The sequence below is a fragment of the Periplaneta americana genome, chromosome 15 (assembly GCF_040183065.1).
Source record: "Periplaneta americana isolate PAMFEO1 chromosome 15, P.americana_PAMFEO1_priV1, whole genome shotgun sequence".
In the NCBI taxonomy this organism is placed as follows: Eukaryota; Metazoa; Arthropoda; class Insecta; order Blattodea; family Blattidae; genus Periplaneta; species Periplaneta americana.
Genome location: NC_091131.1, coordinates 135314324 through 135330468, shown reverse-complemented (window position 1 = coordinate 135330468; position 16145 = coordinate 135314324). Strand labels below are relative to the sequence as shown.

The 16145-nt window shown below is 35.5% G+C and overlaps 1 pseudogene; it reads right to left on the bottom strand.

The window, feature by feature from the left end:
- Window positions 1-16145, bottom strand: part of LOC138715740 (DNA-directed RNA polymerase I subunit RPA1-like) — a 188282-nt pseudogene that overhangs the window by 159058 nt on the left and 13079 nt on the right.

Sequence of the window (16145 nt, the reverse complement as noted above, 5' to 3'; positions counted from 1 at the left end):
ACTTATTTATTTGTAATGAAGCATTACTTACTGCTCATTAAATGTTAAGAAAAACTGGTTGGTGAACAGCTCGCATTTTAGTGAATTGTTATATATTTTAATGTTCACTAGTTAATATTCAATTTGGATTGATTTATTGAAGCTTCATGAAATGGGGCATTAGAGTACTTAATATTTAAATGATGCATACATATTAGATTTTCAAAATGTTAGTTCATATAAAACAGGCACTTGCCTGAACATCCAATGTCTACTGCTAAAACGTAAGCAATTTTCACACTGATTGGCAGCAAACAATCCACTTTCTTTGTGCGTGCGTCCATACTATGATATAAATCTAATAATTGTTAACAGATTAAAACATGTGACAGTGCAAAGCATAATTTTTCAGGAGGAAGGAAATAGTACATTAAGCAACGAGCCTATAATGATAGTAATTAAGAATCGAGTATGGATATTTATGAAACAAGAGCAAGCAAATTTCATCATTTTCATACGAGCTTCTTAATTACCATTATAGGCGAGTTTCATACGACTTTTTATGCTCGACCATATTTCTAACTTGAAATTACCGGTATTCAGATGTATACATTTTATTTGTATCTGACAAGATCGGAAGTGACCTTGTTCTAGGTCGTGAATTGTGAGATGTGCGCAGACGCGAAAGTATTGATTTTTTCCAAGGAACAATAATGTCATTGACCTTGACGTAGTCCTGTTAAACTTGATAATATTATAATATTATAACCTTGATTATTGAATTCGACATTGAAAAACGAGATGACAAATTGAATTTATTTCAATATTATTTACAATTAACGCTAATTATTATAGTAACAGAACATAACCTTCTGCGACAGTATTGGATATCCAGCCTCCGTGACTTTTCGGTAATTCTCTTTCGATTGCATATCCGAGAATAATCGATACTTGCGGTTTTATAATGGTAGAAAGCTGACTTGTCATTGGCTGAACACATGTAAGCTGAGTTAACATTGGCTGAAGACCTGTACTTTAATGACATGCATTAAAGGACTGCTACCAGGCGTATAATTAGTACATTTCGGCATGGTCGAGCATAAAAGTAATTAAATATCAATAGCCCTACACTGATCCTCGATGCAATCATCGTATTCACCAATGTTTTCTACCAAATTATATAATATTCTTCTGTAGGCCCTGATCCTCAATGCAGTCATCGTATTCACCAATGTTTTCTACCGAATTATATAATATTCTTCTGTAGGCCCTGATCCTCGATGCAGTCATCGTATTCACCAATGTTTTCTACCGAATTATATAATATTCTTCTGTAGGCCCTGATCCTCGATGCAGTAATCGTATTCACCAATGTTTTCTACCGAATTATATAATATTCTTCTGTAGACCCTGATCCTCGATGCAGTCATCGTATTCACCAATGTTTTCTACCGAATTATATAATATTCTTCTGTAGGCCCTGATCCTCGATGCAGTCATCGTATTCGCCAATGTTTTCAACTGAATTATATAATATTCTTCTGTAGACCTATTGATATTTAATTACTTTTTCCTTCCTCCTGAAAAAATTATGCTCTGTACAGTGGATATAGGTGGTTACATAAAATTAGGAACGATATAATACAGTATTCAAACAGCAAATGACTTCCAAGAGCAGCTTACTGTTAGAAGGTGTTATCAATTTTTAAGAAAGAGGTTAAGTAAAATTCTTCCTGACACAAGTACAATTATTTACTTACTGGTCTCATTTTGGGTGGAGGAACAGGAATAACTGTGAGGAACAAGGCATCAGTTGGGTACTGTGTATCGCAGTATTCCAATACTGGCAACAGAGCACACAGGAAATTCTTCTCATTCTGCCACAGCTTGCGCAAATGTGTTCTAAAATGAAACAATCACCATTTACATAAAAATTAATTAATTCTTGAATGTTGAGGGAGGTGGGGTATGATGATAGAGACTGGATTAATCTTGCACAGGATAGGGACCGCTGGCGGGCTTATGTGAGGGCGGCAATGAACCTTCGGGTTCCTTAAAAGCCATTTGTAAGTAAGTAAGTAAGTATATATTCCAACCCTGACCAACTCAAGAGGTTACTCAGGGAGTGGCACGAGGAATGGTAAAATTTTCCCATAAAATATAATCCTAGAAAATTACAAAATACAGTAAAAATATTAATTTTTCTCGTTCCTGAAAACTGTAGAATTTATTATAGGAAGCAATAATCACTACACTGTTCATACAGTTCTAATCTGTATGCTAGTTATATTCAACTATTCATAAGCTTTTCTGCATGCTTACTTTGCATTGTAAAACCGAACCAAATCACTATCTCAAATGGACAGTAGAACATTTTAAATATAACTGCAAATATAAATCTTCAGTTCTTCACCATCATTATTTGACACAGTTTACTTTCTAATTATACGGAGTACAGTGAGCAAAAAATCGATTTCGAGATTTTATTTGATCTCTTTTTCAGCATCTGAGATACCGAAAAATTAATTCTGGATATGTTATCTATCTGTCTGTGTGCAATAGTGCAATAATTTTTTCTGAATTTGAGGACAAACTTTGTCCATATTCTGTACACATGAGTAGGCTTATCCACAAATGATGCATATGAAATACAATAATTTTCAATAAAAATTTGTTTAAAATCAACAATACAAGTTCTACAGACCAGATTTCAAAAGGATATCAATAGAAAAATTGGTGAGAAACAATCTGGTTTCTGGTTTGGTCGTTCGTGCATTGATAACTTATTTACACTACAAGAAAAAGAAAAAAGAACCGATTTGTAAAGATACTTATTGTGCATTTATTGACCTTGCATGCAATGTTCCCAAATCGAGATATGATTTGTCTTGGAAAAATAGCCTACAGCACGTTCGTGAAAATGAAGGAAATATGGGATAATGCAGAACATATTATTCTGCATTCTTCGGTAATTCATTTTGGGAGCACATCTCCCTGCTTTGCTGTGTTCATTCTCGAAGGAAGTAAGGCCTAATAATGGTAGATGATGTTAAACCACACCAAACTGTAACTTTTACAAAATGAAGGAGAACCTTCTGCACTTCACGAAGATTTCCTTTCCTAACGAAAATCCTGCCTGTTGACAAGTCCAAAAAAATGAAAGTGTGTTTTATCAGACAATCTTGTTTTACTGAGTATGTCTGATTAGTCTGTTTAACCCTAAGAACCATCTACAGAACTCCGTGCAATTCCTCCTTAAACTGCACTCTGCTAGTCAAAGTGATAATGCATGTTGTGCACAGATTACACTTTGTGTATTTTCAGACATTATGTTCCTCCAATGAGAAACACAATACTTGTCTCATATTGAGTGTGTTAAATGCCATTTTCTGACCCAATGTAGCATGGTATTGTGAGGAGGAACTTACTGTATCGAAATATAAGCTACAAGCACGTGTCTGTAGCCCTTCCTAGTGGATACAGAACAAAGAGCCTCTTTATGGCACCTAAAATGAGACATTAATTGCAGTAAAACCTCGTTAATCCGAACTTCGCTTAATCCAGATAGGCAAAAAAAAAAAAAAAAAAGATAAGTTTGAAAAAATTGAAGAACCTTGTTTTAAAACTTACTTTTATACATTAGAACTGTGGAACTACAATAATGTACCACATTGTATGTATTGCTTTACATTTTGCTGTACTGTATAGTGCAGCGGTTCCCAAACTTTTTCAGCCATGGAGCCCTTTTTGAAGCAAAAGTTTCTCGTGGAGCCCCAAGAAATGTTTACTTTTTAGTTTTATCTGTCTAGGTTCTATGAAGCATATTTCCACACGATACATAAACGGAAGTACGAATATGAATATAATAATAATAATAATAATATAATAAATAATCCGTGACGCTACAGCCCTTGAAGGGCCTAAACCGACCAGCCGGCTGCTGGCCTCACGTCCACATGCCGAAGCAGAGATGGACGATCATCCAACCAGAATGGAGGTATCGTATGGTTAGCACGATGATCCCCCCAGCTGTTATAGCTGGTATTCGCAACCCGATTTCACTACCTATCCTAGCTCCCCAAGTGCATCACAATGCTGGGTGGGCACCAGTCCCATACACGAATATGAATAGGCTATATATAGTAAAAAAAGTACTAAATCTACAAAATGATATTAACAAATCTACAAAATGATATTAACAAGTAGTTAAGATGTTTAAAAAATGTTACAATGTTACATGTACACCCGAAGTTAATGTGAAGAATGTGCCTGTTTCTTGCGACAGAGTTTATCAGTGTCCGGTGTCATAGAAGTCAGTTGAAGACTTATATCATCTTCTGTGTCCAAACAAGTTCGATATTTTGTTTTTGTAGCCGTGTACCTCGAAAAGGTTGTTTCACTGAGGTACACAGTACCAAAAGGCAGTGAGAGAAATTTAGCTTTTGAACTTAATATCAAAAGATCCTCCCCTAACTTAGCCCAAAATTTGATAAATGGTTTGCTTTTAAATTATGCCTGACAGTGGCTGTTCGAAACCATGTCTATAAGGACCTCATATCTGAAGCAGTGAGGGCTGCTGGTTTTGACATCACTGGAAAGGGATCTACAATCCACTCATATTTCTTTAGAATCGATTCCTGAGTGTCCCTCGGAAAGTATGAATTCATATTTTGAAGCAAATTTTCAAGGTGTTCTTTCATTATTGCTATGAATGAGACATTCATTGTTATGTTATTTTCTTCTATAAAGTTTGAAGTCAATGAGAAACGTAAGATCCTTATTGTCGACGCTTTCTATGTAGAATGCTATCTTTTTCTTCAGTGCGACAATCTCGTCATCAGCATCGAGTACAGTCTTCCGTTTACCTTGTATGTATGTGCTGAATTCATTTTTGAAAAATGTCTGCCAAGTAACATAATTTGTACAACCATTCCTGATCATTGAAATAATCTATTAGCAAACTTTTCTGGTAATTCGAAAGTGAAGAAAATTCTGTTCGAAGTTCATGTAATCGGGACAACGCTTTACCGCGCGACAACCATCGCACTTCTGTGTGTAATATTACTAACAATGACTTGTGTATACTACCCATATCTTCACACAGGATTTTAAGTAGCCTACACTGCGAAGGTCGTGCCTTAACAAAGTTGATAATTTTGACGGCGTTGTCTAGTACTTGCTTTAATAATGCTGGCATTTTTTCGTTGCGAGGGCGTGTTGGTGTAGTACACAGTGCCTACTTGTGTAGTTTTTAAAACTTTCTTGATCCTTGCAATAGCGCCAGCAACAGGACCTACCATGGCCTTTGCACTATCTGCGCACACGTCAATGCAAGTGTCCCATGGTATCGAGTTTTCAATGAAGAAGGAAAAATTTCAGTATCGCTCATAGAGGATGGCATTGGCTGCAGAACAAAATATTTCATGAAAAAACCTGAAAATTCATGTCGCACAAACATCATTAACATAGCTAATCCGGCAAAGATCGTGGATTTGTCAAGTTGTAACGAAAATTTCGTTTAACTCATACGGGAAAGCATGATATTTTTACGTATTTTCATATATTCTGGATTCGATTATGCACGGTGTTATTTAGTAAGGTCACACTGGATATCAAGTTTGCAGTTTTCTCGTCCACCATGCACTTCACTACCTTCACTAATAGTGGTTTCATAAGAGTTTCAGCAAGGGTGAGGTTTACCAGCAAGAGCCTGGTCATGAGCTCATGACTAACCAAGTACGACGTTTTCAGTGTTTTCTCGTTGTTTGTCTTTACACGAGATGAAATTTTGTCTGAACTGCATGGAGTTCGTCACTTTTTCTTTCGAAGTAATAGTCTGCAGTTTTATTTGTGAATTTTTGAATTGAGTAATGCAGTCAAAGTTTGGCAGGGAACATAGAACTATTGGGAAAAACTTTGTTACATATCACACACTGTGGATGTTCCTCAGCAAACTCAGTGAATCCCATGTCCAAATATAAATCACAATATTTTCGTTTGTTACTTTCAATACCTCTACACCTCGTAGACTCTGAGACAGGATCATGTTCAACATATTCCGAACTCAAGTCCCAGGAATTCGCACTATCTTCTTTGAAACTAAGGTTATAGCTGTTGTTATCTCCTTTGACTGAGCACTGGTTGATGGCTAATGACACTTAGGTCTTAGGGAGCCCGTTTTAAGCCACAGTTCCGGTTCAATGAAAGTTTAGCTAACACATCTGCTATCAAATTAACATGCAAATATACAGTATATATTTTTTGAGGTAACATAAGTCAATAGATTGTATATTCCATGTACCACGAATAACAAACGCTGCCTGCCCAGTATATATAAAAAAAACAAATACATTTAGAGAATCACTGAGTACTTGGCAAGCAAGAAAGATCGAGATAGTTCCAGTGACGAGTAGCTCTAATATTAATGCTTCCATGTAGCAATAAGAATGCAAACTACTTTCTCAGAAAGTATTTTTCGCTTGATGGAAGTAGTTTCCCTTTTCCCGCTAAAGACTAGATGGAAGCAGCAATTTTTCTCATCTTCATAACTTCCGTGGACGGAGCCCCTGAGAATCATTCGCGGAGCCCTAAGGGCTCCGCAGAGCACACTTTGGGAACCGCTGGTATAGTGTATTTAGGCCTATACCCTTTAAATTCACTATAATAAACATTTTTTTGCTATAAACGGAGTTTTAATGCACTTTCTACTGTTCTTTTAGGTTATTTCAGTTAAATCAGTCAACTTGCCCCACCCCACCAATTAGTCCGGATTAACGAGGTTTTACTGCAGTTCCCTGTCTGAAAACACACCTGTTGGTAAACTTGCTGGTTTTTTAAACACAAAACATTATATTTCAAGTAGTTTGAAAACTAATTAAGACTGTCAAGAAAGAATGTGATTTGTAAATGGGGTCGATCACAGACTGTTCCGATGAGACATGATAACATAACAAAGAGGATGTGTAAGGTGCATCATCACTCAAAACACTAACCCAAACAGAGTAATGGAAATGGTGGCCAATCAATCAGTTTCTGTTACTGTATTATAATGCTGTATCAGTGATGTGCTGTGTTGTTGCTGGGAATTCAGGCCTAAAATGTCATAAGGTCAACAGGGGATACCCGTTCATAATTTAATACATTCTTGTAAAAATTCCACATGCATTCTATGCTTTATGTTAAGTTATTAGCTTGAAATAATTTCTATTATGTCATGTCGTCAGTCAGTGTAAATGCATGCCTCATTTTCCAGCGCGAACATAGAACCGATCAGAAGTTGGGGAGCCGGAAGATTTTGTGGTATGTTTGTTGATATGCAGAGTATTTTTGTACAGAATGAGGATTATGTTAAATTTCTTTAATACAGTTATTTTGCATAAAGAACTCGACACAAACTTCTAAATTGTCAAACATTTTGAAACTGACTAAGCAGCCATCTCTTTTGACCTTGCAAACTGATGAAAGCAAGAAAATCTAAAATTACTGAAATTATGGTAATTTCAAATGTATCACAACTGTCCATAGAATCCTATAATATTATATCGTCGCCTGAATGCAAGAACTAGGTAACTTGATTTTTCATATTTTGTGACATCGCCTATTTACTTATTTATTGAACTAAGTAATATGTCTCATTTTCTTTTACCTACTTGTTACATTGGAAAATAGATGTCGCTGGTATCGTTCAATCAGTTACCTAGGTCTTGAATTACATTTTGTGCGATTTTTGCTATGCTATAAAAGAGGTAACTAAAAACCGCAAATTTCGAGTTACCTAGTTCTTGCATTCAAGCGATGATATGAAAGTACAGCCACAAAAATAATGATTCGAACATTTTAAAAACATGAAAATTCAGCACCAGCATAGGATATATTACTCTGTTTAAGATTTGGGAGGGAAAAAACAAAGTGATAACAGAAGAAAATTAAATCTTATCATTTATGTGTACCTTGATTCATCTGGTAGAATTACAGCTGTAACGAACTTCCCCCTATTTATTCCACTAGATGCTTGGTTCCTGAAACAAAAACACCATCATGTAATCTAAGAGGAATCAAAATTTATTTTTCTGGATGAAAAGTAAAAACATTATTCATATCACACGATCAAAACATATAAAGATGTTTACATTAGATTGAAAGGATTATAACAACCCAAAAATATCACTAATCATTCTCATCAATATCTTAATCCCTGAATCAGGGAACTTACAGAGAAAGTAAATACGAGAAACCACTGACACAAGAAGTCAGGCTGTGTACCCAAGGAAAAGTTCAACTGTATCATTAGTCACACGAGAAACCAGAAAAATAACAAAGAAAATTTAGCACAGCCTTCGAGAAACACACTTACCTGCTTGAATGTACAAAAAGATGCAGAATGCAGCTCTTTCGTATCAACCAACATTAATGGCGAGTTTACAGACAGGAAAGCGGGAACACTTGGTAATGATGCTTATGGATTTCTTCTTTAAGGGAAAAAAAAAAAAAAAAAAAAAAATGGAGCACATAACAGTAGTAGTAGTCGTTACAATTCCAAAAAAAAAAAAAAAAAAAAATTTCGGATGCACAGTCTTACCTACCTATAACTACTCAATTAGTATAACAATACAATCAAAATTTCCAGTACCAGTTAGCCTTTAAAATGAACTTGTAACAGAAGCTGCATGGAATATAGAAACTAACCAGCAACTGTAACAGAAAGACAGTTGACTACACATTCAGATAGTCTAAATTTTCTTCATCAATGATTATTAGCTCCGAAAAAAAAATCATTTGACAGAAGACACACATAAAAACAAGCCACTAGATGGCTTTTAGAGAACCCGGAGGTTCTATGGATAAATATATAATAGGATGTGAAACTGCAGTCAGCACCATCTGGCAGTGGGGGGGCTGAAATAAGATGATCAGCGCCCAACGTCGTAGGTGGTGAACATTAGAACTATGTGTTGGGTACATTACCCAGAGTTCTCTATTTATCCGTTTGAGATATTGCTCGAGGACTCGATGAGGAGCCAAGATGGCAGACAGAAACTTGCTAATAAGTGAACATAAAGTGATACGTGTGTGTATAAGCAGTGCATGTTAAACAGTGATGTTTATGGACGTTGTAAAAATAGTGTTGTTGAATGTATTGTAAAGTAATAGTAATATAATAAATTTAACTATCTAAGTAGTTCTTGCAGACTTTTCAATTGCGCTGTACAATAAATACCCAAAGAATACAATCCCAATTATCTAACCTTTTGCTTTATTTTTTTGTGTCTGTCTGGTTATATTTTAATTGGGTTGTGTAAAATAGATCGTCTCTTTTATCTTCCTGTTGGCTCCGGTAAGAATTTTCAGTAGAAGATGCTGTGAGGAATAAAAATGTAAATGTTTTATTTCAATTGGGTTAGTTTTGAATATCGATGAGGGTGGGAGGGAATACTTTCTGCACAGTTTAACATTTTCGTCACCAGGTGCGCTGCTAAATGCATGGAGTAATTACTCTTTTCGCTACTTGGTGCGCTGCTAGATGTAATAATGCCCCTCCCTCTAACAGGTGGCAGCAAGATCATTTTCTACAACAGCGCCTCTAGTATGTGTTACGGGAAACTCTGTAAGTTTCGCATTCTATTGTATATTCATCCATGGAGGTTCATTGCCACCCTCATATAAGCCCGCCATCAGTCCCTATCCTGAGCAAGATTAATCCAGTCCCTACCATATCTCACCTCCCTCAAATCCATTTTAATACAGTGCAATCGAAAAGTCCCTCCGCAGCTCTGTTAATTCTAGTAACCCTGTAGACAATTGGCATTCCCCCACTCATTCCAGTTTAACAGCCTCACCCCCCAGTCCGCTGTGTGCTGCATGATAGCGCCACGGGCTACACAGCATTGCAGAGAGACTTCTCGACTGCGCTGTGTTATCCCACTAGATTTAATGAAAAACAATGTTACAAAATACACTTGACAAAACGGTAAAAGAAAACAGAAATAATTATCCTATAACACTACTAATTTATCCACAAAGAAAAGCCATATTACAAATATAAACTTGACCACTAGAAAACATATACAGTAAGTCAAATTACATTGGGTCTGAGAAATAAAAACGGACAAAAAGAAATTCATGTGAACTGTCCGAACACAACGCAGGAAAAGACAGGATGCTGTAACTGCTATAGCAGAGCCAGTTAAAAGAAACTTGCAATCCACATAAACTTGTCAAACCAACAGATTCAAGCAAATGTGAAAACAGATATAGTAAATATTTATCTACTCTAATGAAAATTTCAATTCTAAATACTCTTCTCTAGCATTAAAAATTTCAAAACTGCTATCTATTAAATTAAATGCCTTGTCAATGAAGTGTAGAATATTCATTCTTAATGAAAATTTATCCATGATGTGTAGTTACATCACAATTAAGGAGAAAGATCATGATGATGATTATGATTAATAATAAGACAAAAGAGAGGAAAGAAAAGATGAGGAGGAGGGAGAGAAGTAAGACGAGTGGAAAAGAAAACGATGAGGAATACTCTAACAAATAAATTGAAATTGCAGTAAAACCCGATTTTAACATTCTTTGAAAAATATTGGAGTGCAAGAGGTCAAATGACTTTATTGTCAAACGCCTGGCATTTGAAAACAGCAACAACAACATTCCAGTTTTCAAAGAATAATCTGGTAAGTTCCAGTCAAATTACCATAAAAATAATGTAATAGTGTAATTGATTCTCCTTTTAAGAAAACCCGATTTAAGGGAAATCCTGCTTTTCGGGAATATTTTTCAAGTGGATTTTATGAAAACGAAGCCCAAAATATCGACCTGACTTTCAATAATCAATAGTACCAGCTTAGCACATCTCAATGTATGGCAATGCAGTGCCATGTGGCAGCATTATTCTTTATCATTGTTTACGGTCTTGCTTTGTGTTGCTTTCACAGAGTGGTTGCTTTGCTTGCTTTGTTCTCGCGTGTTGTGTGGATCCTGTTTCCAACTTCTTTTGTTAGTTTATGCATCATTATAATGACAACTGACTGGAAGAAATTAACTATCGGACAGAAAGTGAAAATAATAAGGGATGTCGAGGCCAATCCTCAAATAACACTAACTAATTGGCATGGTTTGCCAATTACTTCATTATGGGGAACAATGAAGAAGAAGAAAAAAGACATTTTTCAATGCCTAATTTCAGTATGGTTCAGGTTCAACCAAGTGAAAAAACATTTGTGCCCACCACTTGAAGAGTTACAAAAATATAACAATGAAGTGTATTGTAAATAAAATTGTAGGCCTAATTAAATGATTATAATGTTTGGCACACAACACACATGTCAGTACTAGTTATTTTAGCCTTACCTTTCCATTTTATGTAAGCCCCTTTTAACAAAAACTCCTACTTAAGGACAAGATTCGTTAAAAAGGGGTTGCTTGCTTTCAAACTGTATTAGTAATTATAAATCCATTCTTACCTTTCTGTTTCTGTCGAAGCTTCCTGGACTTTGATCATCAACTTGTTTCGGTACATTGAGATTTTCTTCATAGGCGCCTTACAATTTTGGCAAGCCTTCAATTCATTTACAGATTTCTCTACTGCATTAACAAGATCATTTATTATGAACTCCACAAACTTTGTACGTGAACGTGGTTTTTGAACATTTTTTTCTGAAAATGAATAAGCTATCTTTAGGAGACATACATATACTCATACATAAAGATAAAAAAATATGCCTGATGTTCATGGATATGATTTCACTGCATCAAAATTCAACATTGTTATTTCAAAGAAAGGAAGAAAGGGATAGAAAAGAAAAAATAAGAGGAAATAAATATAGAAAAAAAGAAAGAGAGAGAGAGACTAATCACTGAGAAAGGGTTGTAATTCCTACAATTCTTCAGATTGTTACAAAACAACTAGTTCATTTTGACAATTTATTGAAGCATTGCTCCTCCTCTGGTGTTATGGTTTCAGGATTGACCCCAAGTTAATTTTTATCATCCTTATCTCTCAGTCGGCCACTTCACAAGGATATTGAAAGCACAGATAGAATTTGTTTCAGAGGTCAATATTTCGATGCTTTATCACTGTTACTGTTATTACTCACAATCATGAATTTTGATACTTTATTTGAATGTATTAGTTAAAGAAGTGTAGAAATATAAATATATTTATATTTTCAGGACAAATGCATACACTGTAACATACATAACGCACACCATTTATTCTCTTGTGCTCAGTTCAAATTCAGAACAGATATGAAATATTACATCAATATATAAAATATCACTGCTGCACCTCCAAAATCCATTATATACATTTAAACAGATTTTTCTGGAGAGAGAAAAAATAAACATGATCACTTTTAATCACCTTGATTTTCAAAGCTACTTTCGGTATGGTACAGTTTCATCATTTTTCATGTAATGATTGAATGTAGCTTTGAAATTCAAGGGAACTGAAATTGACAATGTTTTTTTTCTTTCTCTTGACAAATCTGTTTAAATGCATATAGCGAGTTTTGGAGGCACAGAGACGATATGCATTCTCTGCTCCAACTCCATATTTCTCTAACTCAACCAACAGTATCTTCTACGACTTTCTCTTCAAACAAGAAGTAACATCTCAAGCAAGCACAATTCAAAAACAAATTTTCATATCTTTGCTTTATGCGAACTAAAACTTTAAAATTCACTTAAGAAACACAGAATAAAAATATTTAGAATCAAAGTTTTAACAATTTCAACTATACGTTAAATTAAAAATTGAAATAAGTTACTTTAACATAACAAATTTTTCGATAACACACGATTTGATACAATTTATTTAACACCTAGAATCACAACTGTACTTTGCTTACCATCACTGTGCCTGTACACACTACTGTGCGATTGGAAGTCGATTTTGTGGGGGAGTAAAAAACTTCACAAAAAATTGGTTGTGTGTACGTCACTGTGCTAAAACAAAAAAGGGAAAAACAGTGGAGGAGAGGGGTTCGACCCGGTGCTGTGGATTGAACTTCTGCATAGCTCAATAGTGAGAGCGCTTGGCACGTAGAACCGAAGACCCAGGTTCGATCCCCAGCATAGGCGAATTTTTCTCCTCTAATATTAATTATTACCATAACAGATGTATTCTGTAGGACCAAAAAATAATAATCTTTAGTAGATTCTTCTAGCAACAGTGCATATTACTGTACAGATTACTGTACATATTACTGTGGAATCCCGGGCACCAAGTCACTCAACTGAGTGCGCTCCTTGTATAATGGCAGTTGACTTAATAAAATGTCAACATACATGCCCAACTTGGAATCAGGCCACAAAGAGAAAAACACTGGAGGAGAGGGGTTCGATCCAGTCTGTGGACTGAACTTCGGCGTAGCTCAATGGTCAGAGCGCTTGGCACGCACAACCAAAGACCCAGGTTCGATCCCCGGCACCGGAGCGAATTTTTCTCTTCTAATATTAATAAAATACACGTTTCTGAAAAATGTTACATGTTGGAACTTTTCAGTGTCTTATCTGTGTTCAGCTCATGAGCTTAGTTATTCTTATCTTTGTTATAAAACCGTGTTCTTTTCTTTTTAGTTGATTATTTAACAATTCTGTATCAACAACTGTGTTATTTAGTGTCGATGAGATTGGTGATAGCAAGATGGTATATAACAAGATGAGACGGAGGATTAGCCATAGATTACCTGATATATGCCTTATGGTCAGTCCAAGTGGGAATTGAGCCCACACCCAAGAGCAACTCCGGACTGACAGGCAAGTGTCTCAGCTGACTGAGCTACATTGGTAGCCATAAAACTTTGCTGACTAGCATCCAGTGGCGGTAAATCCTATGCATTCAATGCTTTAGAGAACCCCCAGGAAAAACAATTTGTTTACTTCGGAATATGTATTATATGTCTTTCTCATGTTAAATTTAATGAACCACAGGAATCGCAGACATATACAAATACATGCTTACGAGGTTCAATTTCTCCTCTAAACCTCGCCGAGTCAGCGGTGTTTGAACCAGCACAGCTGTAGTGACGTGATCGTGAGACAACCGACAAGCGAAAGGCTTTGTGATGCAAACCAGAAGTTAGCTCCAGTCTGTAGCTGAGATCGTGTACGTGTGTGTTACTGATTGTTGTATTTATTAATGGTTTCTTACAATCCTTTAAATGTCCACTTAGTCATTCTTGGTGTTTTCGTCTTAATATATTCATCTGTGAGTGTGACCAATGTTCGTTTCCAAAGAAAATGAATAGTGTTCAATATCTTTCATAAACTAATTTTTCAGTTTTAATCTTAGAAGATAAGTGTAAAATAAAGAAGTTTGGAAGGTCGTTACCTCAATTCTATTTAAAGCAAGCACAAACATGCCGAGGTAAGACATTTTGCAGGGCTTTCAATGTAAAAAAAATATGAAAGAAACAGCTGGATTTGCGGTTGTGAATCTACAAATAAATTATTTTGTTTCCCGTGCCTGCTATTTGTTAAGGCTAAAGATATGAGCTGGACATGCACTGGTGTGTCAGATTTAAGCCATTTGACACAGAAAATTAAGAAGAATGAGGAATCTATTGCTCATAAGAATGCTTGCCTAGATTTATCAGTCCTTGGAAGAACAGAAATTAGGCAACAGCTTAGCTCAGCTTTCAGGCAGAATATTGAAAGACAGAATGATAACATAAGGAAAAATCGCTATGTTCTTTCAGACATAATTGATCATCATCATCGTCGTCGTCGTTCTCATCATCATCATCAGGCTCACTTTAAGGCAATTATCTACTTTAAAGAACTGTAGTATTTTTTAATCTTTCAGAAATGAAATATTGTTTAAATTATTGGAAAACTATGTAACATTATAAAAGTAGTGAACCCCTTGTCATTTTAGGCACAAACCGCCACTGCTAGCATCATACTGTATTATAAACATCGTTTCACATGGAATATATATTGTGTGTTGTTATTAAGTCTTATTTAGGTTAGTTGAATGTAGTTGTCATAAAAAAAATATAAAGCAATATTGGTACTACATAATGTTTTTGTATTTTAAACAGTTTAATTAGTGTATTAAATCTTGTAAATTTGTAAGCTGTGTAGTAATTAGTGTCAATATTATTGTAAATGTAGCAAAATGGAAAAGTGGAACTCTCAACAGGCAGTCTCAAGAATTTTTTTTATGAATTAAATACAATTATAGTCACAATCATGCCATGGTATGAAAGAAAAATTTCACAATCTCGAGCAGGAATCGAACCTGCGACTTCCTGTTCTCCGGTCAGGTGCTCTACCACTGAGCTATCGAGTTCGTCTCACGCCAAAGGCTCGGAATTATTCTTTCATACTGGCGACTCTGTTATAGAGTACTGTCCATAGCGTCAGACAGTACTCTATAACAGAGTCGCCAGTATGAAAGAATAATTCCGAGCCTTTGGCGTGAGACGAACTCGATAGCTCAGTGATAGAGCACCTGACCGGAGAACAGGAAGTCGCAGGTTCGATTCCCGCTCGAGGTTGTGAAATTTTTCTTTCATACCATGGCATGATTGTGACTGTAATTGTATTTAATTCATCAATATGTCACATCAACGGACGTATATACGTCATCCAAACATTGTAAGATGAAGATTAAATTTTTTTTATATTTGCACGAATATTTCCAAGACAGAAAATGTGACAGTGCTTTATCTCTGTGACAAAAATAGCAAATTATGTTGCTGTTGTTCTTACATTGGAATGAATATTTTGAAAAGAATCATAATAGGAAAGTACCTCAAAATCTTAACAAATCAGCACTAATCAGGATTTCAGCACAAGTAACAATGTAATTTTCTAACCACTGTTGAAAGCAATCTTAATTCATAGACCACAAAATTGTTTACCTGCAAGATTTTGTAACAATAAACCGTTTCATCAGAGATCGACTCGGTCTGACCCAACTCTAAAGATACTAAAATTGGTTGACAAGACAATTTAAATGGCAAATTAACGAATATTCCAAACTCACTATTGAGAGCTGAATTATTTCTGTTCTAATGTGTTCTGACTTAAATGCTTCAATGATTCTGTGGACTTTTCTTTGCAGGAGAATCTACATAGTCTCACCACAGTCTAGTATATACAGTCACGAAGCTTAATACTTACTAAATATGCAAACATAGACAGTTGAAATG